General features: G+C 51.3%; 1 protein-coding gene across 13 annotated transcripts in view; it reads left to right on the forward strand.

Annotated features, from left to right (window-relative positions):
- The first annotated feature begins 4,693 nt into the window (after positions 1 to 4,693).
- Positions 4,694 to 12,789, forward strand: part of NEURL3 (neuralized E3 ubiquitin protein ligase 3) — a 31,423-nt gene continuing 23,327 nt past the window's right edge. For 2 of the 13 annotated variants that reach the window (XR_007403372.1, XR_007403370.1), the window contains exons 1-3: positions 4,917 to 5,297; positions 6,019 to 6,112; positions 10,938 to 11,089. The gene's annotated coding sequence lies outside the window, so the exon portion shown is untranslated. Of the gene's footprint in view, positions 4,823 to 4,896; positions 5,298 to 6,018; positions 6,113 to 7,109; positions 7,902 to 10,055; positions 10,189 to 10,937; positions 11,090 to 11,817; positions 11,921 to 12,029; positions 12,295 to 12,789 lie in introns of those variants that run through there. The other 11 variants (XM_049096190.1, XM_035700521.2, XR_007403369.1 and 8 more) reach the window with 10 other exon arrangements.

The raw sequence follows: 12,789 nt of genomic DNA on the forward strand, positions 1-12,789 counted from the left end.
CCTTCGCGACAGCCAAAAGGTGGGAACCACCATGGACATGGACAGATGAGTAGATAAACTGTGGTATGTCCACATAATGGAGTATCATTCAGTCTTAAAAAGGAAGGAAATTAATTTTTAGAATATTTTATTTATTCATGAGAGACACACAGAGAGAGGCAGGCTCCCTGCAGGGAGCCTGATGCAGGACTCAATCCCAGAACCCCAGGATCATGCCCTGAGCTGAAGGCAGACACTGAGCCACCCAGGTGCCTCAAAAGGAAGGAAATTCTGACATGTGCTGCAAGGATGATCCTCAAAGACATTACGGTCAGTGAAGGAAGTCCAACACAAAAGGACAAATATATGCTATCTTCCACTTATATGAGTCCAGTTCATAGAGACAAATACTAGAATGGTGGCTGCCTGAGGCTGGGGGGAGGGAGAAATGGGGAGTTAGTGTTTAATAAGTAACAGAATTTCAGTTTTGCAAGATGAAAAAGTAGCAACGGAGGGTGGCCTGAATGTACTTAATGCCACTGAAATGTATGCTTAAAAATGGTTACAATGGGGATCCCTGGGTGGCGCAGTGGTTTGGCACCTGCCTTTGGCCCAGGGCGCGATCCTGGAGATCCAGGATCGAATCCCATGTCGGGCTCCCGGTGCATGGAGCCTGCTTCTCCCTCTGCCTATGTCTCTGCCTCTGTATGTGTGTGTGACTGTCATAAATAAATAAAAAATTTTTTAAAATGGCTACAATGGTAAATTTTATGTATATTTTACCATAATTTCAAAAAATGAGGCTAAGGTCTCAACACCTGACTAGCTAGGACTCTAACACTGTTCCTAACACACAGCAGGCACTCACAATATTTTTTGTTTTAATACAACAACTCTAGGTATTTCCCATAATCATTGTCCCCACTTTACAGGGTAAAACTGAGGCTCTAGGAGGTTAATCGGTTCAAGTGATACAACGGGTAAGTGGCAGAGCCTGAGCTAAACCCAGGCACTGGAGCTCCAGAAAGGCCTCCTTAACCACTCCCCTCAGCCATTCCTTGGCAGCACCATTCACAGAATCAGGGAGCACAGCCCGCGAGGAGAGAGGGTAAGGGGAAGGCATAGTGCTGGTGAAGTAATGGCGAGCCAGAAGATGTTCCTCGGTAGCTTGCTTGAAGTGAGTCCTGGAATCCAGGGGTGAGGTGCAGACTCGAAGTTCAGATGGTGGAGGAGCCCTCATACCCAGGCACCCACCAAACTTTTTCGTATCCATTACTGCCCACCTATCACCCTAAACAAATGGACCAGGGCTGCAGGTTGGTGACCCTGGGATGAAAGATGTTCTACGGGCTCAGTCAAGAGCGGACAACACGGTGAGCTCCCTTGTCTCCCTCATAATGGGTCGGTTTGTAAGAGCCAGTGCCTGTAGATTTAGTAACAAACACATCATCGACAATATTTAGTAACAGTCCAGAACAATTGTTATCATTGGTGTTTGTCATAGTGTGTCCCACTTCCCCACATCTTACAAACTCCCCAGGACAGCTGAGGCTGCGGTAGGGTGGCGGGCGCTGCGATGGAGTGGATGGAGTGGATGGAGTGGATGGAGTGGATGGAGTGGATGGAGTGCCGCCGCGAAGCTTAATGGCCTGTCTGGTTCCACTTTCACCCATTCTATGAGGATTGATTGCTTAAGGTTTGGGATAGAGGCCTAGACGCTCCCTGGTGGTCTAGTGGTTAGGATTGGGATAGAGGCCTGCCTGCTCTCTTCAGGGTCACAGTCTAGGCAAATCCCGCCTCCTGGATTGGATACCCCCTCTGACAAGGAGCTCACTACCTTACAAGGCAGCAGCTCATCCCACCAAGGAATAGGGTTATTCTGCCATCCGGGCAATTGACCACACTCTTACAGACAGTGGCTGTTGTGCAAAGCCTCAGCAAGTCAACACCTGCCTGTGCCAACCTGAGAACAATATGATCTAAATTTAATTGCCTCCTGAGGCAACTGTTTGCAATAGAATGTAATTTACAATGGCCAATAAATCTTGCAGAGGAACAACATCTCCATTTGCCTCCCTAAAAGTATAAACACTTCCATTGCTCAAGCCTCTATGTCACACACCTCCGCTTCCCACCCACAGCCCCCCTCCCCCTGCGCCTTCCAACCATAGGATCCCAGCCTGGGACAGCTTAAGAGGAGCCGCCTAGCCCCTCGATGCCTTGCTATCTCTCTCTGTGTCAATAAAAACAAACAAGCAAACAAATAAGCCCCACAAATAAATGCATTCTTCCTGTAAAACATTACAAACAAATCACTCCTCTCTGACACCACTCCAAATTCAGTTCCCTTCTTGCCCCAGAGATAAGGACTTTTATCAGATTGGATAAAATCTTCCAGAACCTTCCCTATGTATTTTCATAAATGTATGTATCCATGGTGTAGAAAAACATTTAGCTTTGCTTTATGTGTGTTTCTAAACAAACTATACAATGCTGATTGTTCCAGTCTTGCTTTTTTGTCCAACAATAGATTTTGGAGATCTCTCCATGTCAGAACACAGATCTGCCTGTCTCATAACTCCTGGGCTGCGTGCCTTGGTGTGGATCTACCACAGTGTCTTTATTTAACTCCCTCTTTGATGGCGTTTAATCTTTTTTCCTTTTACACGAATCCTCTGAGAACATTCAGGACCACCTTAGAACACTTTCAGGGCTCAAAGCTCACAAAGTGTTCCCAGAGACTGAGCTAAGCTAAAAGTTGCCTTCTCCTAACTCCTAACTCCTAACTCCCAGCACCTCTTGCTGGCCCAGTTCTAGGAAGAAAATTTGGCCCTGGAGGTGCTTCTCATCCTGGAGCTCTCAGAGCTGGAGGGATCATTCAAGATCTGTCCACCTGGCCTCATTTTAGAGAGGCGGCCACTAGGCTCAGAGATGTTAAGTGTGTTGCACAAGGTCACACAGCACGTCAGTGTTGCTTCTTCTTGGGACCCACATCCAGCTCACTCAGGAAACAACATACTGCCAGTTTTTGCCCTGAGAAGCTCTGTTCCCAGGCTCAGCAGTTGCAAAAGGCCCCCAGGGCTTTGTTTTCAAAGGAGAAATGAAGCGGGAAGTATTTTTAACCGCTGGCCCCGCCTTGCTCCTGCCTTGCTCCCTCGTGCTTGCTGTCCAGGAAAGGCCGGCTTCACAGTGGCATTGCAACTCATGGAAAACAACAAACGCCCGAAATAGATGATACCCAAGCTCAGGAATGGAAAAAATTGGCTCATGCCTTCAAATGCCTCTTTTAGAAAAAGCCAAGAATAGCTTTCAGCCTTTGGGGACCTGCTGGGGGTGAGGGAGTGAGGAGGTGTGGCGCTGGGACAGGGATCCAGCCAAGATTGAGATCGCCAAGGGCCCAACTTCCAGCCAGAAGAGTTTTGGCCATTTCCCCCCAGGGGACGTGAAAATTAGCTTCCCCAGCTCTGTCCACCAAGGGAGCCATGTCTACACCCAGCTACTTGTTCCCTCTGACCCCCCAGTGCACCCCCACCCTTTAGTCCTGCCCTTCGGCTGAATCAAGAACAACTTCCTTTGTTGGACCAGGCCTGGGCTGGGAGCTCCTCTGCCCCACCAAGGGCCTAGCAGGGTGGAAACCTGAGCTTCTGCCCTTCCTGAGCCTGAAGGGTGAAAGCTGATTCCCCGGTGTTGGGGGGGTGGGGAGTGGATGACAAAGAGATAAACTGAGGGTTTGCATCCCTAATCTTACAGCCCAGCTATATGGCCTTGGGCAAGTCACTTGACCTGATGCAGCCTCAGTTTCCTCATCTGGAAAGCAGGGGTAATCTTTCAGTTACTCATTCAAACAACACATGTTGGGTCTGACTACGTGTCAGCACTGGGCACTAGACACTGAGGACATAGCCGCAACCAGAACAAAGTCCCGATCATTTGGATCAGAAGATGTAGCCTTGCTAACCTCAAAGGCTGCAGGGAATTAGCCATCCCTTCTTCACACAGTTATGCAGCCAGCCTGGCGCTAGGAGGGCATAATGCTTTGGGCCAGTGTTTATGAGACCTTATGCCATGCATCTTACCTTGATGATTTCATTTAGTGTCATCCCAACCCTGTGATGTAGACACTATATTTATCCCCATATTACGGCCGAGGCCGTTGAGGAGCAGAGAGTTTGTGCTGGAGAAGTTCCAAGGCTCATCTGCAAACAGTAAGGAGTAAGGAAAAAGGCCGATGGGCCAGGTCACTATTAAGCCCCAGGGACTGGAATAACTAAAGCCTGGTTCTCTGTGTCACTTTGCAATACAAAGTGGTAGGTAGCCTGAGGTCAGTACATAGGCACAGGACAAAGACTTCTTAAAACGTGGGGTCTATGCAGCCCTTTTACTTAAAATAAGATCCCAATTGTCCCTCCAACCCTACGGTGTCCGACTGTCTCCCATTTGACACAGGAGAAACTAAGGCACGTACAGGTTAAGTGAGTTTCCCAATCACTGCACAACAGGGGTTTCTGCTCGAGGGGTGCTTATCACAGGCAGGTTGCCATGCTGGACCCCGACTGCACCTGCCGGAGATGCGGGATGCCAGGGTGCGGCGCGGCAGGCCGGCTAGGAGAGAACTACGTCTCCCAGGATGCCGTGCGACGGGCGTGTGGGGCGGGGCCGCCGCGAGCACAGGGCTGTAATTTCTTGGTATTTAAAAAAAAAAAAAAAAAAAAAAGGTAGCAAAAGAAAAGAGAGAAAGAATCAAAGCCTCAAGCGTCATGTCTAGGAATAGCCTCGGAGCCAGGCCAAGTCATTATAGACGATGAGTAATCCGGTTAAGTCATTTCTCTAAACACCATTCCTTGTAAGAGAATTAAAATATCAGTTTACATCAGAGGGGGAGAGGCAGGCTCCAGAGGCCCGGCCGGGAGCGCAGCCAGGAGGGGGCGCGGCTGGCGCGCCGCTGCCGCTCGCTCGGCCCAGCCTCGGGGCGGGGGCGGGATGCCAGGGCCCTGACAGCTGGACCCTGGGCTCGGGCAGGCGGCCAGCTAGCGGGGGGTGGGGTGGGGAGCGGCCCGCCAGGCCTCAGTTTACCAGATGGTAAGGGCTTCAGGGAAAGTTTGGGGCTGCTCCCTGTCGGAAGAATCGGTGTCCCTCGTGGGGGCAGCCCAGCAAGGTGAATGGTGTGGGCACTAGGCAAGAGGGGGCTGGGCTGCTCTTTTCTTCAGTGTCCCCTATTTCCTCCCGGATTTCAGAGTTCCTGTCTCGGCAGCTGCAGGCCTACTGTCGGGGCGAAGGGCTGAGGACTGGCCTGAGGACACGGAGAGAGTAAAAGCGAGGTAGGTGCCCAATTCCCTTAAACTTGCAGGAAAGTCCTTAGGCAGGAGGTGACCACCAGCGCAGCTTTTGGTGTCCTGAGGGCAGGGTCATGATAAACTGGGGGAGTGAGTTGATCAAGGAGCTGCCCCTTCACCTCTAGAGTCTGTTGTCTGAGACCCCTCCAGAGCCGATACAGGAGTTGAGTCCCAGCTGTGAGCCAGTCACAGGTATCCTCCCACTCTCCATAACCCTGACCTGGATCCTTACCAGGTAAGGCCGCTGGGGCCCAGAGACTTCTCCCCACACACCAAGGCAGCATAGAATAATTGAAGCTTAGAGCCACTGAAGTTTGAGGCAGGCCAGGCCCAGCTCTTACATACCTTAGCTCTTGCAGTGATATAGGTGCTTTTTAAATTAATTAATCGATTAACTAATTAATTTAACGAAAGGACAAGGGGAAGCACAGACAGGTTCACAAGTTCCCAGGGGGCTGCACTCACTCTCACTCTCAGCCCAGCTACTGGAACAGGAGTTGCCCAGGCTCTGAAGCCAGGCAGACTGCTTTCCAATCCCAGTGCGTGTGCTTGCAGGTGAGCCAGCACGTTACTGGGTTGCTCAGGGTCTCTAATCTTCAATTTCCCCATGTGTAAAATGGGGTTAGCAGTACCCATCTTACAAGGTTAGTGTGAGGTTAGAAATAACATAGGCCTTCGACAAACGATCATTCTGTTGTGTTGGTAGTGTTACCCGAACTTGCCTCTGACTGGGCAAATTTGGTGTGCTACTGGGTCTATGGAAGAAAGTAACCAGGATGCCAGGAGGAATTATGAGCAAGGTAAGTGATTCATCTCCAACATGAGCGAGGTCCATCAACCCCTTCAATTCGTCAAGCATGGGCTTTGGGGTGGGGGAGGCTGCCTTATTTCCTGCTCCCCAAATGAATGCATGGGACCTTGCTAACATCAAAACTAAAGCTTCTAGGCTTGGAGTTGTCTGGGACCCATTGGCTCCAAGAACCTAATGTCCCTTAGAAGCCTCCCACTCTCTGGCACATCTCCCCACACCCCATCTCACACCTGAAGGCCAGGCCTCTGTGGTCATCATCTTGGTATTACCCAGCCTGCGACTGCCCTCCCTTCCTGACATCCCAACTATGTTTGAAATAGTGCCTGGCAGGGAGAACCCAAGGAGAACTCAGGTCCAAATGGTCCTGCCTGCACCTCAGGCCCTCCTTTCTTCCCACTCTGCCAACCAAAAGCTCAAATCCTCCACACACCCACTGTACATCCTTTTTTTTTTTAAGATTTATTTATTTATTCATGATAGACACATTGAGAGAGAGGTGGAGACACAGGCAGAGGCAGAAGCAGGCTTCATGCAGGGAGCCCAACATGGGACTCGATCCCGGGACTCCAGGATTGCGCCCTGGACCAAAGGCAGGTGCTAAACCGCTGAGCCACCCAGGGATCCCCACCACTGTACATTCTTTCTGCTTCTGTGTGCCTGGAAACACATATACGAACCTATGTACACCTGTGCATTTGCACATGCATCCTGCATGCAGAGGAGCCCATAGCTCACACAGAGGAACACAGACACATATGGACACCACTCGACTGCAACTCACTAGAGAGATCTCAGCCCCCGAGGCTTCCTTCTCCACATCTGATGCACCATGCTGGCCTACCTTGGATACCAGCAAGGGGACAGATGGTTGTCCAGCCCTCCTGCCTATCCCAAGCTGCCCATTTGTGCCTTTGCTGCTTTAGCCATGGGGCTGGCCTCTGGGATTTTGCTGTTGCAACTGACTTGCCTCCCTACCTTGGCCTCAGCAGGCTTTCCAGTCCTGACTGTTGGTACTAGCGACAACTGAAGACAGAAGACTGCATGGAAGTGGCTCCTCTGGCTTCTCTTAGGCATGGCGCTGGCTTGGTGTCCACCCCTCCCTGACAAATCTGGCAATACAGCCACACTGTATTGGGTTGTAGAGGACCATCTTCCTGGTGCTCTCTGTTCTGTTTCTGACTCCCAGTGTTTCTGTGTGCTGTTTCCTCTGTGCCCAAGTGCCTTCCCGGGCTCAGTAGGGCCTGCCATGTCCACCCAGTGAACCTCTGCTCATCCTCCAAGGCTCCACATGAAGCAGGCATCCATATCCCCTGTGTGTCCCAGGGCTCCCAGCATACAACTCTGCTGTGACATTTGCCACACTGGTGCTCTTGTCACATCACTCCTATGTCATTATCTGACTGTCCAGCCTCCATTGAGCCTCTATCCCACAGTTAGGAATGATCCATGCCATCAGCCTACACCATGCTGCTGGCAGAGCCACAGCGCCCAGGCCACTGCTCTGTCAACATACTGATGTTCAGAGGTGGAAGGGACTTGTCTGAGGTCCCGCATTGCTTCAGGAGATCTTAGTTGGTGAAGAAGGAACTGGAAGGGAAGAGGAGCAAGTGGGAGGCCACAGAGGGCAGGCACATAACAGATGTTCAATGAAGATGCATAGAAGGCGATGAAGGAGGGAAGGATGGAGAAAGGGAGGATATCCATTTCTAATCCCTCAACCCCCCCACCCCATGCCCTTCCCCTTCACCGTATAACATCTAGGCCTTCTTGGAGCAGCACTTCCTAATTTTTTTTTTAAAGATTTTTTTGTTTTATTTTTTTTTAATTTTTATTTATTTATGATAGTTACAACAGAGAGAGAGAGAGAGAGGCAGAGACATAGGCAGAGGGAGAAGCAGGCTCCATGCACCGGGAGCCCGACGTGGGATTCGATCCCGGGTCTCCAGGATCGCGCCCTGGGCCAAAGGCAGGCGCTAAACCGCTGCGCCACCCAGGGATCCCGATTTTTTTGTTTTAAAGATTTTTTAAAAGGTAATCTCTACACCCAATGTGGGGCTTGAACTCACAACCCCGAGATCAAGAATCACATGCTCTACTGACTGAGGCAACCAGGTACCCCAGCACTTCCTAATTTTTTTTTAAATATTTTATTTATTTATTCATGAGAGACACAGAGAGAGGCAGAGACAGAAGCAGGTTCCACGCAGGAAGCCCGATGTGGGACTCGATCCTGGGGCTCCGGGATCATGCCCTGAGCCAAAGGCAGATGCTCAACAACTGAGCCACCCAGGCATCCCCGCACTTCCTAATTTTTAAGGGCAGAATATTCTATACTTTAGCTTTGAGGTCATACACGTTCCCTTCTTCTTGGAGTTCCAGGGCTGGGTGACTCTGCAAGTCTGTGGTCACTCCATCGCTCTGGCCCCAAGCTGGGAGCTTGGCTCAGAGCCCCTACACTGGGTATCCCTATCCCATCGCCCCTCGGTGGTGGTGGTGGTGGTGGTGGTAGTGGAGGGTGAGCAGTACCTGGGGCCCTGGATCCCACTCAGGGAAGCACATCCCCAATCCCTTCAGGATCTCAGAGTCCCCAGGCTCCTGAGCCCCTGGTTCTGCAATAGGAAGGTTCCAGGCACCCATTAGCCTCATTCTGGTGAGCCTGAGCCCTGCTGTGGCTGAGTAGGATCTGCCTCAGTGGAGTGGGGAAGTGGTGAGCATCTTTCCCCCTATGACAAGTGCCCCAAGTCAGTGAAGTTCTTTATGCTGTTTCCGTGTCTGTAAAATGGGGATGGTATACTCATAGCTCTCACACCTTTTAGCACTAAATGAGCTATTTCTTTCTTTTTTTTAAAGATTTTTAAAAAAAGATTTTATGTATTTGACAAAGAGAGAGCACAAGCAGGTGGAGCAGCAGCAGACAGAGAGAAAGGGAGAAGCAGGCTCCCTGCTGAGCAGGGACTCCACAAGGAGCTTGATCCCAGGATTGTGGAGGAAGGCGGGTAATCATGACCTGAGCCAAAGGCAGACACTTAACTGACTGAGCCACCCAGGTGCCCCTAGATGAGCTATTTCTTATAAAAACCTTAGAGCTGAGCGGACAGGAGGAAGCTCTCCATAAATGCCAGCTCTTCTCCACAGCCCAGAGCAGAAGGCGTGGTGTGAGCCAGGGCTCTGGGAAGGGAGACAGGAAACCTGGATCCCAGGGCCAGCTGTAATGAGCATATAGGCCGTTTGGTCCTGGAAGACCCCTCCCCACTCCACCTTCCCTCCTGTTCCTGTGTCATATTGTGTTGGCTTTGGGGGCTTTTTAAAAAAAAAATAAACAAGGGCTTCATGAAACCCCTAATATTCTGGTTAAGTTTTGAAACAGCTCAGAAATCCCCTCCTCCCCTTGTGAGTCAGTGGTAGGAGCAATAAGCAGAACTGCTAGTGGGCAGCCGAGAGAGAGAAATTCTGCAAAATAACAGCTGGGCAGCCCTGTGGCCCAAGGGATTTGACATGTGGGCTTGAACCTATTTGACATGGGGTGCTGCTGGAGAGGGCCCGAGGCCGGGGATGGGGCGGGGGACTAAACCCTGAAAAACATCACGATGCCTCCTCCCCCTCCCTGGCGTAATGTGAAATAAAAACAACTCTGGATGGTTAAATTAGTGTAAAGAAGTCCCACTGAGACTGACTTTTCCCGTAAGGCGATTTCGATGCTCGTTTGGAAATATCAAATTCTTTCCAAGCATTTTCTTTTTCTATTTTGGTGCGTTAAGCACGTGCTCGGCCGACCAGGCTCGCGCCGGGTGCTGCGGAGCCCAGCGGCGCCGGCCGAGGGGGCCGAGGGGGGCCGCAGTAGGGGGCGCGGGGCGGGGCGGGGCGGGGGGCGCCGCCCAGGGGTCCCCAGGCCCAGACGCCGCCCGCACCCCGCCCCGCCCCGCCCCGCCCCGCCCCCAGCGGCCCCGCACCCCCACCCCTCGCTCTGGGCTCGAAAGACCGGGTGGGGGTTTCGGAAAGCGCTTTCCTTGCCCAGCCGGATCTGAGTCAAAAGGGGGAGCTGGTTCAAACCGAAAGAATAATTCGGTTAGCCAAGGCTGCCAATATTTCTCTGGGGCCCAAATTACTGCCAGGCAGGGAGCTCCTGGGCCCGCGGCGCTGGCCCCTCGGGCCTCGCTGAAAGCCCCTTGTTCCCATATAGTTCTTTCTTTCCCCAGAAAAGGGGCCGGGAAGTGCCCAGGGCAGAAAGGGCTGACGGAGGGGAGGGTGCTTCCTCCTGCCCCACAGGCTCTGCTGGGCCTCCAGGGCCATCAGGGACCCTCCTGGGGGCCCAGATGATTGAGGCGTCCTGGCAGAGGTGAAAGAGAGCTCCATCCACCTGCCCCAGTAGGCCCCGAGCTGGGCCCACCCTTCTCAGGTCATTTATCAAGTCCCTCATGCCTCTGCGTTTGCACCCTCCGTTCACTCTGCTGTTCCCTCCCCCTCAGCTTGCGAATTCCTGTATATCCTCCTGGGGATAGAGGTGTGAAGCTCTTCAGAATTTTTCCTGAACAGGCCTGGCTTCCCACTGTAGAGACCAGTTCTGGCAAAGTTGGTAAAACCAACTTGAAAAGAACCACTCAAGTATCTTCAACATCCCTGACACTGGCCCCCTACCCTAACTGTCACTTTTAGGCCCCTTGGCTCAGCAGAGTTTGTGCTCTGACCAGCATCCTAGTGCACATAGTGAGGCCCAAATTAACAAGGTTTTTTTGTTTTGTTTTGTTTTGTTTTTAACTGTCATTATCGAGAAGAGAAACATTGCTCTATATGTAGTAGTTAATCATTTTTTTCAGGCTGGATTGCCAGGGTGGAATGGAACAGGAGAGCCTAGAGGGCTCTTCTCATCCGGCTGTGGTTTCTGACCTTTGCAGACCCCAGCTCTGCTCAACTATCCAGCCTTTGCAGTCACAGAAACTCTCTGGCTCAGGGACCCTGGTGGACTCAAGTAAGTTCATTATGACCTTAGGACAGGTGTGGAAAGGAGATGCTGATGGTTCGTCTTCCTGGGCCCCCAGAACACCTGGCCTGGGCCTGTTGCACTGCGCCCTCAGCCTAGCTCACCACCTCAGCACAAAATTTGCCCTGTAAGCAGGACCATCGTGAGCTCTCAGGCAGGGCCAGGAACACAGCTGTTCTCATGCAGACGGTCCTATAGACACAAGACGGCTGTGGTATAGATGGCCTGGCTGATGCACACCACACACAAGGACAAGCACAGAACATGGCCAAGGTCAGGGACATGTGGGGTCAGCTGAGCATGTGAGGAGGACACAGATGCATAGACACACATACACCCTTTTTAGGGCAGTGCTGGTCGGTGCAGTTGGCAGGGCTGGGGCCACATGGCTACTGATCTATTAGAGCAACTGGTGTTGTACCTCTGTAGTTAAGATGTAGGGGGGTCTGGAGAGAGAGGAAGGCACCAAAGTGGCGCCGTATTAGGGCTTGGAGCAGCAGCTAATATTGACATTGAAGTAAGTCCCTATTATGAATGGTTTAGAGCAGGGGGATGACTATTAGTTCTGAGGGCTGAAGGGAGACCCTGGCTCCAAGGAGAAAGGTGGGAGCATCTCCATTTTAAGGAGCAGAATGAGAACTTAGGGGTAGCAAGGGGTTCTGCCTTATTGTGGTACAGTCTCGGAAACTTCTCTGGCCTGGTTCCATTTTTACAAGGTTTTACATTGTTAAAGGGCTGTTAAAAAAGAAGAAGAAGAAGAATGTATGGGGTGCCTGGCTGGCTCAGTCGGAAGAGCGTGCAACTCTTGATCTCAGGGTGGTGAGTCTGAGCCCCCCATTCAATGGGAAGATTACTTAAAGTTAAAAAAAAATGTGACTGAGATCTTAAGCCTAACATATTCACTATCTGACCTGTTACAACCCAACAGCACCCTGCAGAGTGGTGGCTGAGCCCTATCCCGAGGCTGCCAGGCTCCTGCTTTTCCTTCAGCATTGCAGCGATTCCAAGTCTGGGGAGGTGGCCTGTGAACCTTGGGTCAGCTGCTTGTGGGAGCCAGGGGTTGGAGAGCGGGCCAGTGGATGCTTCATCCCCCTTTCCTGCCATTGCTCTGAAAGGAGTATATCTTGTTACCTGTTATCTGGGCGTCTCCAAGCACAGGACTGAATTCAGAGAATACAATGCTGATTTCTATACCCCTGTGGTCTGACCTGTTTATGGAAAACTCTGTTGATCAAAATACCCAAGCACATGCATGCACAAGATGCACGCACATGTAGGGACATTCTGGAGAACTGATTTTTCTGGGTAACTGAGGGTTAACTGGAAGCCTGTGTCCTTATGCCTTATCGAAAATTTCTCTACAAATGGTGAGCATTTCCCCAGTTTAGTATTTTGAAAAGTTCCACCACTTTCTAAATATGTGACCTTGGTTGAGTTACCTAACCTCAGTAACCTCAGTTTCCTTATCTGTAAAATACGCAGAGCAATACCTCCTGGGTTGTGACAAGCACTAGAAAGAGGAGCCATATGTGCTCTAGACATGGGTCCTGCTATCACAGCCACTGTCACGGGTCAGCAGAGACTGTGTAGCCACCCGAGGCTCTGCACCAGGATTGAGGATTATGGTTTGGATGCCGTTGTACATTCTGTACATGTTGACATGGAGATAGGCCCGAATTGGCATCAGT

Source organism: Canis lupus, chromosome 17 (assembly GCF_003254725.2).
Source record: "Canis lupus dingo isolate Sandy chromosome 17, ASM325472v2, whole genome shotgun sequence".
Taxonomy (NCBI): Eukaryota; Metazoa; Chordata; class Mammalia; order Carnivora; family Canidae; genus Canis; species Canis lupus.